This window comes from Gossypium hirsutum, chromosome A04, assembly GCF_007990345.1.
Source record: "Gossypium hirsutum isolate 1008001.06 chromosome A04, Gossypium_hirsutum_v2.1, whole genome shotgun sequence".
NCBI classification, from domain to species: domain Eukaryota; kingdom Viridiplantae; phylum Streptophyta; class Magnoliopsida; order Malvales; family Malvaceae; genus Gossypium; species Gossypium hirsutum.
The window spans coordinates 54092604-54110605 of record NC_053427.1 but is presented as its reverse complement, the minus strand read 5'-3'; the positions used below and the strand labels follow the sequence as shown (position 1 = coordinate 54110605).

Here is an 18002-nt window from a genome sequence, read left to right as displayed (position 1 = left end):
AAAAAGAGTGAGAAACAGGCCAAAAACAGAGAAAATGGACCCACGTGGGAAATCACCACGGCCTGGACTTTCTCACACGGGCGTGCCACATAGCCGTGTCCCTGCCAAGCCCAAGTATAACCCTATTCAGAAAAGGCCAATTTTGGGGGCTCTTAGGCATTCTAAAGCCTATTTAAACACTTGAGAAGGCACTTAAGAGGGGAGCGCGGAGTAGGAAGTAAGGAATTACTCAAGGAAAGCTGATTGATCCATCTCAGAAGCCGAATTCATCATCAAGACTGAAGATCTCCCTTCAAGTTCCTTCAGGAGTTTTGGGTTTTCTTCTATTTTGTTATCTTTATGCTTTTGAGATGTTTTCCATCATAAGTATGAACTCAAACCCCTAAATACCTAAGGGGAATGAAACCTAAGATGGATCTTGTTATTATTATTTGAATTGTATGATAAATATTTGATTTGTTCTAAATTATGTGCTCTTAATTCTTGTTTTAATATTCCAGGATATTGATTCAAGTTAATACTCTTATTCAGAGGAGGAATAGACCCTATCTAAGAGTAAATTTGTCGTAATTAAGCGGATTTAATTGCGCGCCTAGAGATAGGGTGACAAGATTTTGTCAGATTAGGGTGAAACCTAATAAGGGAATCCATAGATCGAGTTAATGCAATTCTAGGGAATTAATTAGAAAGAGATTTCAATTATTCAACCTAGGGTTAGATGTTATTAGTCTCGAGAGAGACAATAATATAACTTAGGGATTTCTACGGAACAGGTCAAATGAATAAATCGTCTGATTCAGAGTCAAATAACAAGTGATGTCTAGGTGGATTTTTCCTTAGGTATTGTCTTAATCAATCCAATTTTCTAAAAAAGTATTTTCCCAAACTTTCTTTCTGTGCATTCTTAGTTTAGTAATTAGTTTAGATAACCTAAGCACTGGATTTTTAGGTTAGATAATAAAAAGGAAGTAAATATTAGTACTCGTGGTTCCTTTGGGTTCGACAATCCGGTCTTGCTGAACAATACTACTGTTTGATAGGTACACTTGCCTTAATTGTGATAATAAGTTAGTCTCAAGAACGATTCATTTATAAATTTTTCAAACCTATCACGAATATCATGCATCAAGTTTTTGGCGCCGTTACCGGGGAACTAGGATATTAGGAACACTCGATTTTTATTACTTTAGCCATTTTACCTTTATTCCAATTTAAATTTTCATTTTATTTTCTAATTTTTCATTTTTTTCTTCTAACAGGTTTTTCTAGTTTATGACCAGAAGAAACTCGTCAGGACCACTACTTTTTGACAGTGAGATCGACCGCACAGTTCACAAAAAACCGAAGAGAAAGAAGGCGAAGCCTAAGATACACAAAGGACGAGCAAGAGGACGACACTTCAACCACAACTGAGGAGATGGTCGAAAACCAAGAAAATTCGCTACCTCCTGCGATTACTGCTGATCCAGTAAATCAGAATCCTACTCTACGCACTATGTATAATTATGCTAAACTTAATTTAACAGGAACTGAATCGTGCATAGTTAGGCCTACTATTGCTGCAAATAATTTTTAACTAAAACCTAACACCATTCAAATGATCCAACAGTTTGTTCAGTTTGATGGTTTGTGGGACGAGGATCCCAACACTCACTTGGCAAATCTCTTAAAGTTTTGCGACACTTTTAAAATTAATGGCGTTTCTGATGACACCATTCGCCTTCAGTTGTTTCCCTTTTCATTGAGGAATAAGGCTAAATAGTGGTTGAACTCGTTACCACGAGGATCAATCACTACTTAGGGATAGATTACCGAAAAATTTTTATTAAAATATTTTCCGTCGGCTAAAGCAGCCAAATTACATAATGATATCTCCTCTTTTGTGCAGATGGATTTAGAAACACTCTACGATGCATGGGAGAGATACAAGGACCTTTTGCAAAGATGCCCTCACCATGGGTTACCACTCTGGCTACAGGTCCAAACGATTCTCAATGGCCTAAACCCTTCGACTCGACAGATGATTGACGTAGCCGCCGGTGGAACTATCAATAATAAGACACCTGAGGCAGCTTACGAATTTATTGAGGAGATGTCACTGAATAACTATCAGTGGCAAGTTATGAAGACAAAGCCGACAAAAGCAGTCATTGTTTTCAACCTCGATGCTGTTACTATGCTATCTAACCAAGTAGAACTCTTAAATAAAAAGATTGACGGTTTGTGTGGTTCTACTCAGGTACATCCAGTGATGATGTGCGATTCAAATGGAGGAGGAGCATGCACAGAATATCAACCCTTCAACCCTAGCATTGAGGAGGAACAAGTCCAATATATGGGAAACAATAACTCTAGACCCCAAAATAACCCTTATAGTAACACTTATAATGCAGGTTGGAAAAACCATCCCAATTTCTCATGGGGCGGTCAAGGAAATCAAAGGCCACAACATCCTCCGGGTTTTCAACAACCACCTTACCAGCAAGAAAAGAAGCCAAATATTGAGAGTTGTTGACAAAAATCATCTCGGTGTGTAACACCCCGTACTTGAGGCCGTTGCCGGAGTCGGACACGAGGGGTTCACAGACTAAATTCGCTTACTATCGTAGTCCATTTTAAAAATTTCCAGGCAGTTGGCTAACTGCGTCACTGTCACCTTAAAAATCATATCTTGAGTTTCACAACTCGAAAATCAGTTTCGTAATTTTTCCCTGAAACTAGACTCATATGCGCAACTAAATATCTTTTCTAGAATTTTTGGTTGGGCCAATTAGTACAGTTTATTAGTTAAATTCTCCCCTGTTACAGGGTGCAACTACACTGACCTTCATGCATTACGATTTGGATATCTCCCTGCACAGAGCTTCAATACTGATGCCGCTTGTTTCTATAGAAACTAGACTCAGAGAGGAATCTATACATATATGGCATGACTCCTAATTATCTCTGGTTAATTTATAATGAATTTCCAAAGTCGGAACAGGGAATCCAGAAACCGTTCTGGCCCTGTTTCACGAAATCCTAATTATCTCTTAACTTACAACTCATATGACCATTTCGTTTCTTCCATATGAAAATAGATTCATCAAGGTTCGATCACATAATTTATCCACTATTTAATTCCATTCCTACTATTTTTAGTGATTTTTCACATCCACATCACTGCTGCTGCCAACATCTGTTTTTAAGGTAAACTTTACCTATTTCATGATCCTCCATGGATCAACTAGAGTTTGTCATACATATACCAAAAATGATCATGAATAACCATTCCCATGGCTAACCGTTACCAACATTTCCATACCTCTCGACGGACAACATACAAAATGATTATAATGTTATGATCAAAGTATATTTAAGCCATTTTCGCATGGCTATCCAAATTTACATAAAACCAAAGGGTCAATGACCAACAACAAAACGGGTAGTCCTATACATGCCATACCCAGAGTTCAATTAAAAGAGTACCAAAAGGGCTTTGATAGTGTGGATGACTTCGACTTCGATGATCCCGAATCCGATATCTATCGAACAAAATCTATAAAACAGAGAGCCAAAGCAACGGGGTAAGCATTTTAAAGCTTAGTAAGTTTCAAGTAATGAAATCGGCTTTGACTAAAGTATTACATTCACATAGCTAAATGAATCACTTTATTAATACACATTCTCATAAACATACTTACTTCACACTTCATCAACATATACACACAAGGTATTAACCTATCTAAAAGCCGAAAGTTCGTTAGTCGATTGAACGAATACTATTTAAAACGAATCGACTTTTCCGATGCACACGCAAACATACCTTATCGTTTGGGTTTTTCGAGCGTATTAATTGAATTTATTACAGCACAACACGCTCACCTTCGAACCCAAGTTTCTTCAGAATTTAGCCGGATATAACCACAAGCACAATTGCCTTCGGGTCTTAACCCGGGTATAGCAACTCGCACAAATGCCTTCGGGTCTTAGCCCGGATATATCAACTCGCACAAATGCCTTCGGGTCTTAGCCCGGATAAAATCACTAGCACAATTGCCTTCGGGTCTTAACCCGGGTATAGCAACTCGCACAAATGCCTTCGGGTCAGCCCGGATATATCAACTCGCACAAATGCCTTCGGGTCTTAGCCCGGATAAAATCACTAGCATAAATGCCTTCGGGACTTAGCCCGGATATCATTCAAATGCTCATGCACACATATATCAATAATCATGACACATCCATATTTCATTTTCGTTACTAAGGCTCAAACACAAAACATTTATTAAACCTTTCCAATTTCGGCTCAATAGCCACACACAAAGAGCATGATTTCAATTGGCTTTATAACATAGTCTCTATGCACATTCGGCTATCCGTCATAGTATGACTAATCATTTCAATTTAATTCAAGTAGGGTCATTACTCGAAGACTTACCTCGGATGTTGTCGAACGGTTTCGACGGCTATTCGACCACTTTTTCCTTCCCTTTATCGGATTTAGTTCCCCTTTGCTCTTGAGCTTAATTCAAACAAATTTAACTCATTAAAGTCTCATTTTGCTAGCTTATGGCCGAATATGACAAGGAGTTTGATAGGTCATATGGCCACCTTTTAGCTCAAATACACAATGGTCATACGCATTTTTAATCACATCAAGCAATTTAATACAATTCATTCGAACATCAAAAGAGAAGCTCAAGGTACTTAGCCCATATATACATTAGACATTAGAGTCACATATGTACGAAATTACGAATCGAATTCAACATACTAGCTAATATTTCCCTTAGCCGAATTTTCTAAGTCAAGATAAAGCCATCAATATGCTTACCTATGGCCGAACATACACATCAACTTATGTACTCATTCATGTGGCCGAACATACATGTCTATGTTGAGGCCGATTGCAACACTCAATACATTCTACAAGTATGGTCACTTGTATTGACTAAACACCATTTTGTTTCAAGTTCAAAACTTGGCCCATACACATATATTCACTAGTAAAGCATCCTCTCCCTTTCCATCAATTCAACACATGCATTACTCATTAATATACAAAAATTATATTCGGCCTTAGCACACAACTTGCTAGCCGATTCTTCTCCATCTAGCAACTAATGCACATATGTGCTCATTTGTTAGACTCTACTTCATCTAACAACAACCATATTTTCCCTTCTACTTCCTACCATGGCCAAATGCATCACAACACCATACCATTTCAATTTTTGGTCATGGTTAAACAAAGAACTTAATGTCTCACTCAAAAATGCTAAAAAGAAGATTCAAGAATCATCAATCCACCATCACATGCACCATTACAAAGCTTCACTTTTAGCATGCAAATGATATCAACACCAATCCACCTTGGCCGAATATCATCTCCATGACATAGTAAAGATTTGAACCATGGGCTATTTAGAACTGAAGCTAACTACTAAAACATGCATGCATCTCATGGAACATCATCAAACATACCTTAGTCTATCAAACCACCATAGCCGATTTCCTCAAAGCTCTTTTTCCTTCTTTTTCTTTCTCCTATTCGGCCAAGAACAACATGAGAGCTTTTCTCTTCTTTTTTTTTTGGTCATGCATGAGAATGATGAACACAGTTTTTTCTCTTTGTTTTCTTCCTTCAATTTCTTATTAGTTTATTGCCCATGCTTCTTATTTTATTCTTCCATTAACACAACATGTTTCATGACATGTTTTGCCCATCATCCCTTGTCATGGCCGGCCACTAGTACTTAAATGGGGGGAAATTGACATGCAAGTCCACCCCTTTGATTACATGCACTATTAGGCCACTTGCATTTGCCTAGCACATTTCTAAATTTTCTCACATAAGTCCTATCAACTAAATTCACATGCAATTAACTAAATCGAAGCTTAAAACTTTCACACATTTATATTCACATATTTTAGGCAATAATTATCACATTCAAATAATTTGGTGACTCGGTCTAGCGGTCCCGAGATCGCTTTTCGACTAGGGTCACTTTAGGGCTGTCACAACTCTCCCCCACTTAAGAAATTTTTGTCCCCGAAAATCTTACCGGTAAATAGGTTTGGGTATCGTTCTTTCATCGAGCTCTCGGTTTCCCAAGTAGCTTCCTCGATCCCGTGTTTGAGCCATAACACCTTTACTAACGAAACCTTTTTGTTCCGCAACTCTTTCACTTCACGAGCTAGGATACGCATTGGTTCTTCTTCATAGGTCATATCGGCTTGAATTTCAACCTCTGATGGGCTAATTATGTGCGATGGATCAGATCTATAGCGTCGAAGCATCGAAACATGAAAGACGTCGTGAATCTTTTCAAGTTCAGGGGGCAAAATCAATCGATACGCAACTGGACCAACTCGTTCGGAGATTTCGTACGGCCCAATGAATCTCGGACTCAACTTGCCCTTACGGCCAAATCTGAGTACCTTTTTCCAAGGCGAAACTTTAAGAAACACTTTATCTCCCACCTGATATTCAATGTCTTTTCGTTTCAAATCCGCATACGATTTCTGACGATCTGTGACTGCCTTCAGACTTTCACGGATTACCTTTACTTTCTGTTCAGCATCTTTAATCAAATCAACTCCAAAAATTTTACTTTCACCGAGCTCGGTCCAAAACAATGGTGTACGGCATTTACGCCCGTACAAGGCCTCGTAAGGTGCCATCTTAATACTTGATTGAAAACTATTGTTGTAAGCGAATTCAATCAAAGGTAAATACCGTTCCCATGAACTACTGAACTCGAGGATGCAACATCTCAACATATCCTCAAGTATCTGAATTATCCGCTCGGATTGACCATCGGTTGGGGGGTGAAAAGCAGTGCTAAAATGCAGCTTGGTACCCAAAGCTTCTTGCAATTTCTTCCAAAATCGTGAGGTGAATCTCGGATCTCTATCCGACACGATAGAAATAGGTACCCCGTGTAATCTCACAATCTGAGAAACGTACAATTCAGCTAGTTTATCCAATGAAAAATCCGTATGCACGGGGATAAAGTGAGCCGACTTAGTCAGTCTATCAACAACAACCCAAATCACATCCTTCTTACTTGCTGACAGTGGCAGTCCGGACACAAAGTCCATTGTGACTCGATCCCATTTCCACTCGGGTATCATGATCGACTGAAGTAATCCTGAAGGCACTTGATGTTCTGCTTTCACTTGTTGACATATTAAACATCTCGAAACAAAGTCGGAGATGTCTCGTTTCATACCATGCCACCAAAACCGACGTTTCAAATCGTTGTACATTTTCGTACTCCCCGGGTGAATTGACATTCGGCTACAATGGGCTTCGTTCAGAATCATCGAAATGAGTTCCGAATTCCTTGGAACACACAAACAACTTCTGAACCTCAAACAATCATCATCATCAATTTGAAACTCCGATTCCTTGTTCGGAACACACTCAGCCCGTTTTGCAACCAATTCATCATCGACTTTCTGAGCTTCACGAATTTGATGAATCAATAATGGTTTGGCTTTTAATTCAGCTACTAACACATTGTCGGGTAGAACAGACAAGAGTACATTCATCGCTCGTAAAGCAAACAGTGATTTCCGGCTTAAGGCATCCGCAACCACATTAGCCTTTCCCGGGTGATAGTCAATGACAAGCTCATAATCCTTTAACAACTCGAGCCAATGTCTTTGTCGCAGATTTAAGTCTCTTTGAGTCATCAAATATTTGAGACTTTTGTGATCCGAAAATACATGGCACTTTTCACCAAAAAAGTAATGTCGCCATATTTTTAAAGCGAACACGATGGCAGCTAGTTCGAGATCATGGGTCGGATAATTTTTCTCATGTGGCTTTAATTGTCTCGACGCATAGGCCACAACTCGACCTTCTTGCATCAATACGCAACCTAACTCAAGTAGGGACGCATCACTATAAATGACAAACTCTTTGCCTGATTCGGGCTGCACTAGAATTGGAGCTTCGGTCAAATAAGTTTTCAGTTGATCAAAACTTTTCTGACATTTTTCCGTCCATTCGAACTTAACATCTTTTTGAAGTAGCTTCGTCATGGGTGTGGCTATCATCGAGAAACCTTTTACAAACCATCGGTAGTAACCGGCAAGTCCCAAAAAGCTCCGAACCTCAGTAATATTTCTCGGAGGCTTCCAGTTAAGTATGGCTGAAATTTTGTTCGGGTCAACTCGAATACCCGATGCGGATACCACGTGGCCCAAGAAGCTAACCTCTCTTAACCAGAACTCACACTTACTGAACTTAGCATATAACTGCTTATCCCGTAAAATTTGCAACACTAATCTCAGGTGCTCAGCATGTTCGGTCTCATCTCTTGAATAGACCAAGATGTCATCAATGAACACAACTACGAACCGATCCAAATATGGTCTGAAGATCCGATTCATCAAATCCATAAATACCGCAGGGGCATTAGTGAGCCCAAACGGCATCACTAAGAACTCGTAATGACCATATCCCGTTCTGAAGGCAGTTTTGGGTATGTCCGAATCTCGAATTCGCAACTGATAATAGCCCGATCTCAAATCTATTTTTGAGAACACTGAGGCTCCCTTCAGTTGGTCGAACAAATCATCGATACGCAGTAACGGATATTTGTTCTTTATTGTCACATTATTCAGTTGACGATAGTCAATGCACAACCTCATGGTTCCGTCCTTCTTTTTCACGAACAATACTGGTGCTCCACAAGGTGAGAAACTTGGTCGAGCGAAACCTCTATCCGTTAACTCTTGCAACTGAGCTTTCAATTCTTTTAACTCAGTTGGTGCCATACGATACGGAGCTATCGAAATTGGCGTAGTTCCAGGTACAAGCTCAATACCAAACTCTACCTCCCGAACAGGTGGTAAACCCGGTAATTCTTCGGGAAAAACATTCGGGTATTCACAAATTACTGGTACCGACTCAAGTTTCTTTTCTAATTCCTTGTTATCAAGTACATACGCAAGGTATGCTTCGCACCCTTTTATTACATATTTCTGGGCCAACATTGCTGATATTACAGCTGGCAACCCCTTTAAGTTCGTAGACTCAACTCGGATTATCTCGTTATTTGCGCATCATGCACGGTCAACCAATCCAAACCAAGAATAACATCAAATTCATCAAACGGCAAAAGCATCAAGTCCGGCGGAAAACAGGAATCTCGAATTACTAGGGGGCATTTCTTACACACTTTGTCGACAAGCACGTAACGACCCAAGGGATTTGACACCCGAATTACGAACTCAGTAGACTCAATAGGTAAAGTCTTACTGGATGCTAAGGTTTCACATATATAAGAATGAGTAGAACCGGGGTCAATCAAAGCAATTACATTAGTATCAAAGAGAGTAAAAGTACCAGTAATAACATCGGGCGAAGAAGCATCCTCGCGGGCACGTATAGCATAAGCTCTAGCAGGCGCACGAGCCTCGGATCTGGTCGTAGCATCTCTAGATCCTCTCTGACCACCACTAGCATTGCCCGTATTTCTAGATGGTCTACCTCGAGCAGTGGTAGCACCCGGTTTCCCACTCTGATTTACATTCTGTTCAGACAACCTCGGGCAATCTTTAATGAAGTGGTCAACTGATCCGCACTTGTAACAGGAGCGGTCATGGAATCTACAACTCCCCGAATGCCATTTACCGCAATATCGACATTCCGTTCTGTCTCGACGTTCATTCCCAACACTGGCGACCGAAGTGCCTCGTGTACCCACAGGGGGTCGATCACGATTTCGTCTAAAAAGGCCCGAAGTGCCTCTAGACCGGCCCACATCATCTCGAAATTTCTTCGATGCCTGTTGAAGAGACTTTCCCGAGGATCTTTTACGAAACTCTCCAGTTCCCACATCAACTTTTTGTTTTTCCTTTCTGAGCTCTTCGGCTTTACAAGCTCGCTCGACAAGTACTACGAACTCTCGTATTTCAAGAATGCCAACGAACATTTTTATATCTTCGTTCAGCCCATCCTCGAAGCATTTACACATGATAGCCTCGGACGAAACACATTCCCGAGCGTATCTACTAAGTCTAACATATTTTCGCTTGTAATCAGTAACTGACATAGAACCTTGCTTAAGCTCAAGAAATTCCTTCCGTTTTTGATCAACAAATCTCTGACTGATATACTTTTTCCGAAACTCAGTTTGGAAAAACTCCCAAGTTACTTGCTCCCGGGGCACAACAGAAGTCAGAGTACTCCACCAATAGTAGGAAGAATCGCGTAGCAAGGAGATAGTACACTTTAGGCATTCATCGGGTGTACAAGATAGCTCATCGAGTACCCAGATAGTGTTGTCCAACCAAAATTCAGCTTGCTCGGCATCATCACTATCCGTAGCCTTAAATTCAGTAGCCCCCTGTTTTCGAATTCTGTCAACTGGGGGCTTATTTGACCTTATTTGGTCAGATACCGGAGGTATTGTAGGTGCGGGGGTTGTATTAGTCGGGAATGGAGGCTGTGGAACAGCCGTATTAGTTCGAATGTATTGGTTGAACCAATCATTCATCACGCTATAGAAAGCTTGTCTAGCTTCATCATTCGGATTACTAGCTTTAGGTTGAGAGTCCGTCGGCACTGTCCCTTGTGCGGGAGCAGGCGCCACACTCTCCACATCATCAGCTATTGTAACACCCCGAACCCAAGACCGACACCGGAGTCGGACACGAGATGTTAACAAACTTTGAAAAATTTTTCCAGACACTGCCCAGTCTGAGTACTAGTCGCTTCAAAAATCATATCTTGAGTTTCACAACTCGAAAATCAGTTTTGTGATTTTTCCCTGAAACTAGACTCATGTTCCCACCTATGTATTTTTTCCTAGAATTTTTGGTCAGGCTAATTAGTACAGTTTATTAGTCAAAGTCGCCCATGTTACAGGGGTCGACTACACTGACCTTTTCCCATTACGACTTGGATATCTCTCTGCACAGAGCTTCAATACTGATACCGTTTGTTTCTATGGAAACTAAACTCAGAGAGGAATCCATACATATATGGTATGACAACTAATTATCTCTGGTCAATTTATAGTGAATTTCCAAAGTCGGAACAGGGAATCCAGAAACTGTTCTGGCCCTGTTCCACAAGAACCCGGATATCTCTTACTGTACTATTCATATGATTGTTTCGTTACTTTCATATGAAAGTAGATTCATCAAGGTTCGATTATATAATTTATTCACTATTTAATTCCACTCCTACGAATTCTTGTGATTTTTCCAATCCATACCACTGCTGCTGTCAGCCTCTGTTTTCAAAGTAAACCTTACCTATTTTCGGGGTTTCATGGACCAACTAGGGCCTTGTCATACATATGCCCACATATGATCATACTTAGCCATTCCAATGGCTGATCATTTGCTCAACACTTCCATTCCAACTATAGTTACATCATGAAACCATCTATACATTCATAAACACGAATGGTCTAATGCCATACTCCACTTCTACAAGCCATTTTCGCATGGCTGTACACTTATACATTTCATAAAGTACTCGAAAAACAACAATGGGTAGTCCTATACATGCCATATCAAAATTCAACCAAAATAGTACCCAAAAGAGCCTTTGATAGTGTGGGCGACTTCGACTTCAAGATCCCGAGTCCGATAGCTGGAGAACCAAAAATCTATAAAACAGAGGAGCAGTGTAACGAGTAAGCAATTTATGCTTAGTAAGTTTTGAGCAAGGAATTCCAGCATAAACAAAGAATAACACACATTTAGCTAAACGGAATATTTCATAATACGCAATTTACCGATACCAAACTTGCTTCACAACATTAACAACCCTTATATACATACACAATAGACTAACTTAGCCGAAGGCCGGTAGCTCGTTTATCAACTGAGCGAACATTTATTTGTAAGGGCTCGATTAAATTCAACACATACGTAACATATCCCCATATTGGGATGTTTTTCGAGTATTCGCTGGAATTTTACAGCAAGCTCATTCATTACCAAATCACGTACCTTCGGGATTTAACCGGATATAGCTCCTCGTTCAAATGCCTTCGGGACATAGCCCGGTTTTAGTAACTCACACAATGCCTTCGGGACATAACCCGGATTTAATAACTCGCACGAATGCCTTCGGGACTTAACCCGGATTTAGTATCTCGCACGAAGGCCTTCGGGGCTTAACCCGGAATTTGTATCTCGCACAAATGCCTTCGGATCTTAGTCCGGGTATATTCACTTAGCACAAAGCCTTCGGGACTTAGCCCGGACAGCATTCAATTAATCATGCACATCTAACAATAATTCATGGCACATTCATATTTCATTTTCATTTGCGAAACTCAAACACAAGGCACTTATCGTCCTTGCACATTCGGCTCAATAGCCACACATAGAGCATGATTTAATCACATCGTAATTTAAGCTCTCTTACTCAAGAACTTACCTCGGGTGTTGTCGAACGATTCCGCTAGCTATTCAACCACTTTTTCCTTCCCTTTATCGGATTTATTTCCCCTTTGCTCTTGAGCTTAATTAAACAAATAAATTGATTTCATCATTTAGGCATCAAAAAGATGAACACAAGGCACTTAGCCCATATTTATACATTAGACATTAAAGTCTCATACATGCAAAAATCATGCATCAACACAACATATTAGCTAATTTCTTTCCCCTTGGCCGAATATGCATGTCTATTTTTGGGGTCGATTTCAACACTTAATACACACATATACACACTAGTAAAGCATCCTCCCCCTTTTCATCAATTTAACACATGCATTGCTCATTAACATGCAAAGTTACATTCGGCCTTAGCACACATCTTGCTAGCCGATTCTTCTCCATTTAGCAACCAATGCACATATGTGCTCACACAAAAATGCTAAAAAGGAGGTTCAAGAATCATCAAGCCATCATCACATGCATCATTAACAAGCTTCATATTTTGCATGCAATGGCATTAACACAACCTCCACCTAGGCCGAATCTTAACTCATCCTCATGCCTCATCACCACAACATCAAACACCAACCAAGAATGATGCATCCATGGTCAAGTGCCAATTCCATCACATAGCAAGATTTAGACCATGGGCTAGGTAGAACTCAAGCTAACAACTAAAACATGCATGCATCTCATGGAACATCATCAAACATACCTTAGCCTAGCTACATGCATGGCCGAATCTCTTCACCTTTCTTCTTCTTTCCTCCTTAAAATTTTTGGCCAAGGATGAACCAAAGGATGAGAAAATTTTTTCTTTGTTTTTCTTTCTAATTTAGGCTAAATGAAGGTGAGAAAAGGATGAACAAAGATCTTCTCCTCTCTTTTCTTTAGCTCACGGCAATGGGGGGGAAAGAATCAACTACACACTTTTTTTTTTGTGTATTCATCATACTCCTTTTCATTATTTAATTTCCATGCCTATTATTTTATTTTTTTCCACCCATGATGCACCAACAAAACATGTCTATGACATGTCTTGGCCATCAAACTTGGTCTACCATGCTTGTCATGGCCGGCCACTACTAGTAGGGGGGGGAATTTGACATGCAAGTCCCCCCTTTGTCCACATGCACTAATAGGTCCTCACACATTGACCTATCACATTTTAGAATTTTCTCACATACGTCCTATTGACTAAATTCACATGAAATCAACCAAATTGAAGCTTGAAATTTTCACACATTCATAATTACATATTCTAGACAATAAGTATCACATTCAAACATTTCGGTGACTCGGTTTAGCGGTCCCGAAACCACTTCCCAACTAGGGTCAACTTTGGGCTGTCACAGCTATCGCTCGGTTGGGATCGGGATCCATTACTATAAATAAACACAAATTCAAATGTCAGAAATCACCACACTATCAATTAATCACATAATGGCATGTATAGCTAGACCCAAACGTATTACGGTAGTCCTAGAATCGACTAAACCGTAGCTCTGATACCAATAAAATTGTAACACCCCGTACCCGAGGCCGTTGCCGGAGTCGGACACGAGGTGTTCACAGACTAAATTCGCTTACTATCGCAGTCCATTACAAAAATTTCCAGGCACTTGGCTAACTGCGTCACTGTCACCTTAAAAATCATATCTTGAGTTTCACAACTCGAAATTCAGTTTCGTAATTTTTCCCTGAAACTAGACTCATATGCCCAACTAAATATTTTTTTCTAGAATTTTTGGTTGGGCCAATTAGTACAGTTTATTAGTTAAATTCTCCCCTGTTACAGGGTGCGACTACACTGACCTTCATGCATTACGATTTGGATATCTCCCTCCACAGAGCTTCAATACTGATGCCGCTTGTTTCTATAGAAACTAGACTCAGAGAGGAATCTATACATACATGGCATGACTCCTAATTATCTCTGGTTAATTTATAATGAATTTCCAAAGTCGGAACAGGGAATCCAGAAACCGTTCTGGCCCTGTTTCACGAAATCCTAATTATCTCTTAACTTTCAACTCATATGACCATTTCATTTCTTCCATATGAAAATAGATTCATCAAGGTTCGATCACATAATTTATCCACTATTTAATTCCATTCCTACTATTTTTAGTGATTTTTCACATCCACATCACTGCTGCTGCCAACATCTGTTTTTAAGGTAAACTTTACCTATTTCATGATCCTCCATGGATCAACTAGAGTTTGTCATACATATACCAAAAATGATCATGAATAACCATTCCCATGGCTAACCGTTACCAACATTTCCATACCTCTCGACGGGCAACATACAAAATGATTATAATGTTATGATCAAAGTATATTTAAGCCATTTTCGCATGGCTATCCAAATTTACATAAAACCAAAGGGTCAATGACCAACAACAAAACGGGTAGTCCTATACATGCCATACCCAGAGTTCAATTAAAAGAGTACCAAAAGGGCTTTGATAGTGTGGATGACTTCGACTTCGATGATCCCGAATCCGATATCTAATGAACAAAATCTATAAAACAGAGAGCCAAAGCAACGGGGTAAGCATTTTAAAGCTTAGTAAGTTTCAAGTAATGAAATCGGCTTTGACTAAAGTATTACATTCACATAGCTAAATGAATCACTTTATTAATACACATTCTCATAAACATACTTACTTCACACTTCATCAACATATACACACAAGGTATTAACCTATCTAAAAGCCGAAAGTTCGTTAGTCGATTGAACGAATACTATTTAAAACGAATCGACTTTTCCGATGCACACGCAAACATACCTTATCGTTTGGGTTTTTCGAGCGTATTAATTGAATTTATTACAGCACAACACGCTCACCTTCGAACCCAAGTTTCTTCGGAATTTAGCCGGATATAACCACAAGCACAATTGCCTTCGGGTCTTAACCCGGGTATAGCAACTCGCACAAATGCCTTCGGGTCTTAGCCCGGATATATCAACTCGCACAAATGCCTTCGGGTCTTAGCCCGGATAAAATCACTAGCACAATTGCCTTCGGGTCTTAACCCGTGTATAGCAACTCGAACAAATGCCTTCGGGTCAGCCCGGATATATCAACTCGCACAAATGCCTTCGGGTCTTAGCCCGGATAAAATCACTAGCATAAATGCCTTCGGGACTTAGCCCGGATATCATTCAAATGCTCATGCACACATATATCAATAATCATGACACATCCATATTTCATTTTCGTTACTAAGGCTCAAACACAAAACATTTATTAAACCTTTCCAATTTCGGCTCAATAGCCACACACAAAGAGCATGATTTCAATTGGCTTTATAACATAGTCTCTATGCACATTCGGCTATCCGTCATAGTATGACTAATCATTTCAATTTAATTCAAGTAGGGTCATTACTCGAAGACTTACCTCGGATGTTGTCGAACGGTTTCGACGGCTATTCGACCACTTTTTCCTTCCCTTTATCGGATTTAGTTCCCCTTTGCTCTTGAGCTTAATTCAAACAAATTTAACTCATTAAAGTCTCATTTTGCTAGCTTATGGCCGAATATGACAAGGAGTTTGATAGGTCATATGGCCACCTTTTAGCTCAAATACACAATGGTCATACGCATTTTTAATCACATCAAGCAATTTAATACAATTCATTCGAACATCAAAAGAGAAGCTCAAGGTACTTAGCCCATATATACATTAGACATTAGAGTCACATATGTACGAAATTACGAATCGAATTCAACATACTAGCTAATATTTCCCTTAGCCGAATTTTCTAAGTCAAGATAAAGCCATCAATATGCTTACCTATGGCCGAACATACACATCAACTTATGTACTCATTCATGTGGCCGAACATACATGTCTATGTTGAGGCCGATTGCAACACTCAATACATTCTACAAGTATGGTCACTTGTATTGACTAAACACCATTTTGTTTCAAGTTCAAAACTTGGCCCATACACATATATTCACTAGTAAAGCATCCTCTCCCTTTCCATCAATTCAACACATGCATTACTCATTAATATACAAAAATTATATTCGGCCTTAGCACACAACTTGCTAGCCGATTCTTCTCCATCTAGCAACTAATGCACATATGTGCTCATTTGTTAGAATCTACTTCATCTAACAACAACCATATTTTCCCTTCTACTTCCTACCATGGCCAAATGCATCACAACACCATACCATTTCAATTTTTGGTCATGGTTAAACAAAGAACTTAATGTCTCACTCAAAAATGCTAAAAAGAAAATTCAAGAATCATCAATCCACCATCACATGCAACATTACAAAGCTTCACTTTTAGCATGCAAATGATATCAACACCAATCCACCTTGGCCGAATATCATCTCCATGACATAGTAAAGATTTGAACCATGGGCTATTTAGAACTCAAGCTAACTACTAAAACATGCATGCATCTCATGGAACAAAATCAAACATACCTTAGTCTATCAAACCACCATAGCCGATTTCCTCAAAGCTCTTCTTCCTTCTTTTTCTTTCTCCTATTCGGCCAAGAACAACATGAGAGCTTTTCTCTTCTTTTTTTTTTTTGGTCATGCATGAGAATGATGAACACAGTTTTTTCTCTTTGTTTTCTTCCTTCAATTTCTTATTAGTTTATTGCCCATGCTTCTTATTTTATTCTTCCATTAACACAACATGTTTCATGACATGTTTTGCCCATCATCCCTTGTCATGGCCGGCCACTAGTACTTAAATGGGGGGAAATTGACATGCAAGTCCACCCCTTTGATTACATGCACTATTAGGCCACTTGCATTTGCCTAGCACATTTCTAAATTTTCTCACATAAGTCCTATCAACTAAATTCACATGCAATTAACTAAATCGAAGCTTAAAACTTTCACACATTTATATTCACATATTTTAGGCAATAATTATCACATTCAAATAATTTGGTGACTCGGTCTAGCGGTCCCGAGACCGCTTTCTGACTAGGGTCACTTTAGGGCTGTCACACGGTGTTAGAAACTCGTTTTCAGAATACCGAGACAGTCCTTACGAATCAACAAACGTCAATCCAAAAGCTCGAAACTTAGATAGGCCAACTCACCAAACTGATTTCTGAACAACCACAAGGTAGTCTGCCAAGTAACACTGAATCTAACCTAAGGGAGCAAATCAATGCAATTACCATTCGAGATGCAGAAGGGTTAGTTGCACTTGAACTAGAACCAAGGCAAGAAACTGGGGTACATAAAGGCAAGGGTGAGGTGGACCACAATGACCAGAAACTAGTAAGTAAAGAATACAAACCTCGTGTGCCATACCCAAACGCGACAAGGAAAGACTGCACAGAAGAACAATTCAGTAAATTTCTTAAATTATTAAAAAATTACATATTAACTTACCATTTGTTAAAGCTCTTTCACATATGCCAAACGCAGTCAAATTCTTAAAGGAGCTTTTAATAAATAAACGAAAGTTGGATGAGGCGTCGCATGTGGAGTTTAATGTAGTTTGCTCAGCCATTCTACAGAATAAGTTACCCAACAAATTGAAAGATCCAGGGAGTTTTACGATTCCTTGTTTAATTGGTAGTTTAGATGTTCATAATGCATTGGC

General features: G+C 39.5%; 1 non-coding gene across 1 annotated transcript; it reads right to left on the bottom strand.

Moving 5' to 3' along the window:
- Positions 1–1856: 1856 nt before the first annotated feature.
- Positions 1857–1962, bottom strand: LOC121228462 (small nucleolar RNA R71). The gene has a single exon (XR_005926038.1). It is a non-coding gene; the product is annotated as a small nucleolar RNA R71 (small nucleolar RNA).
- Between the last annotated feature and the right edge of the window lie 16040 nt (positions 1963–18002).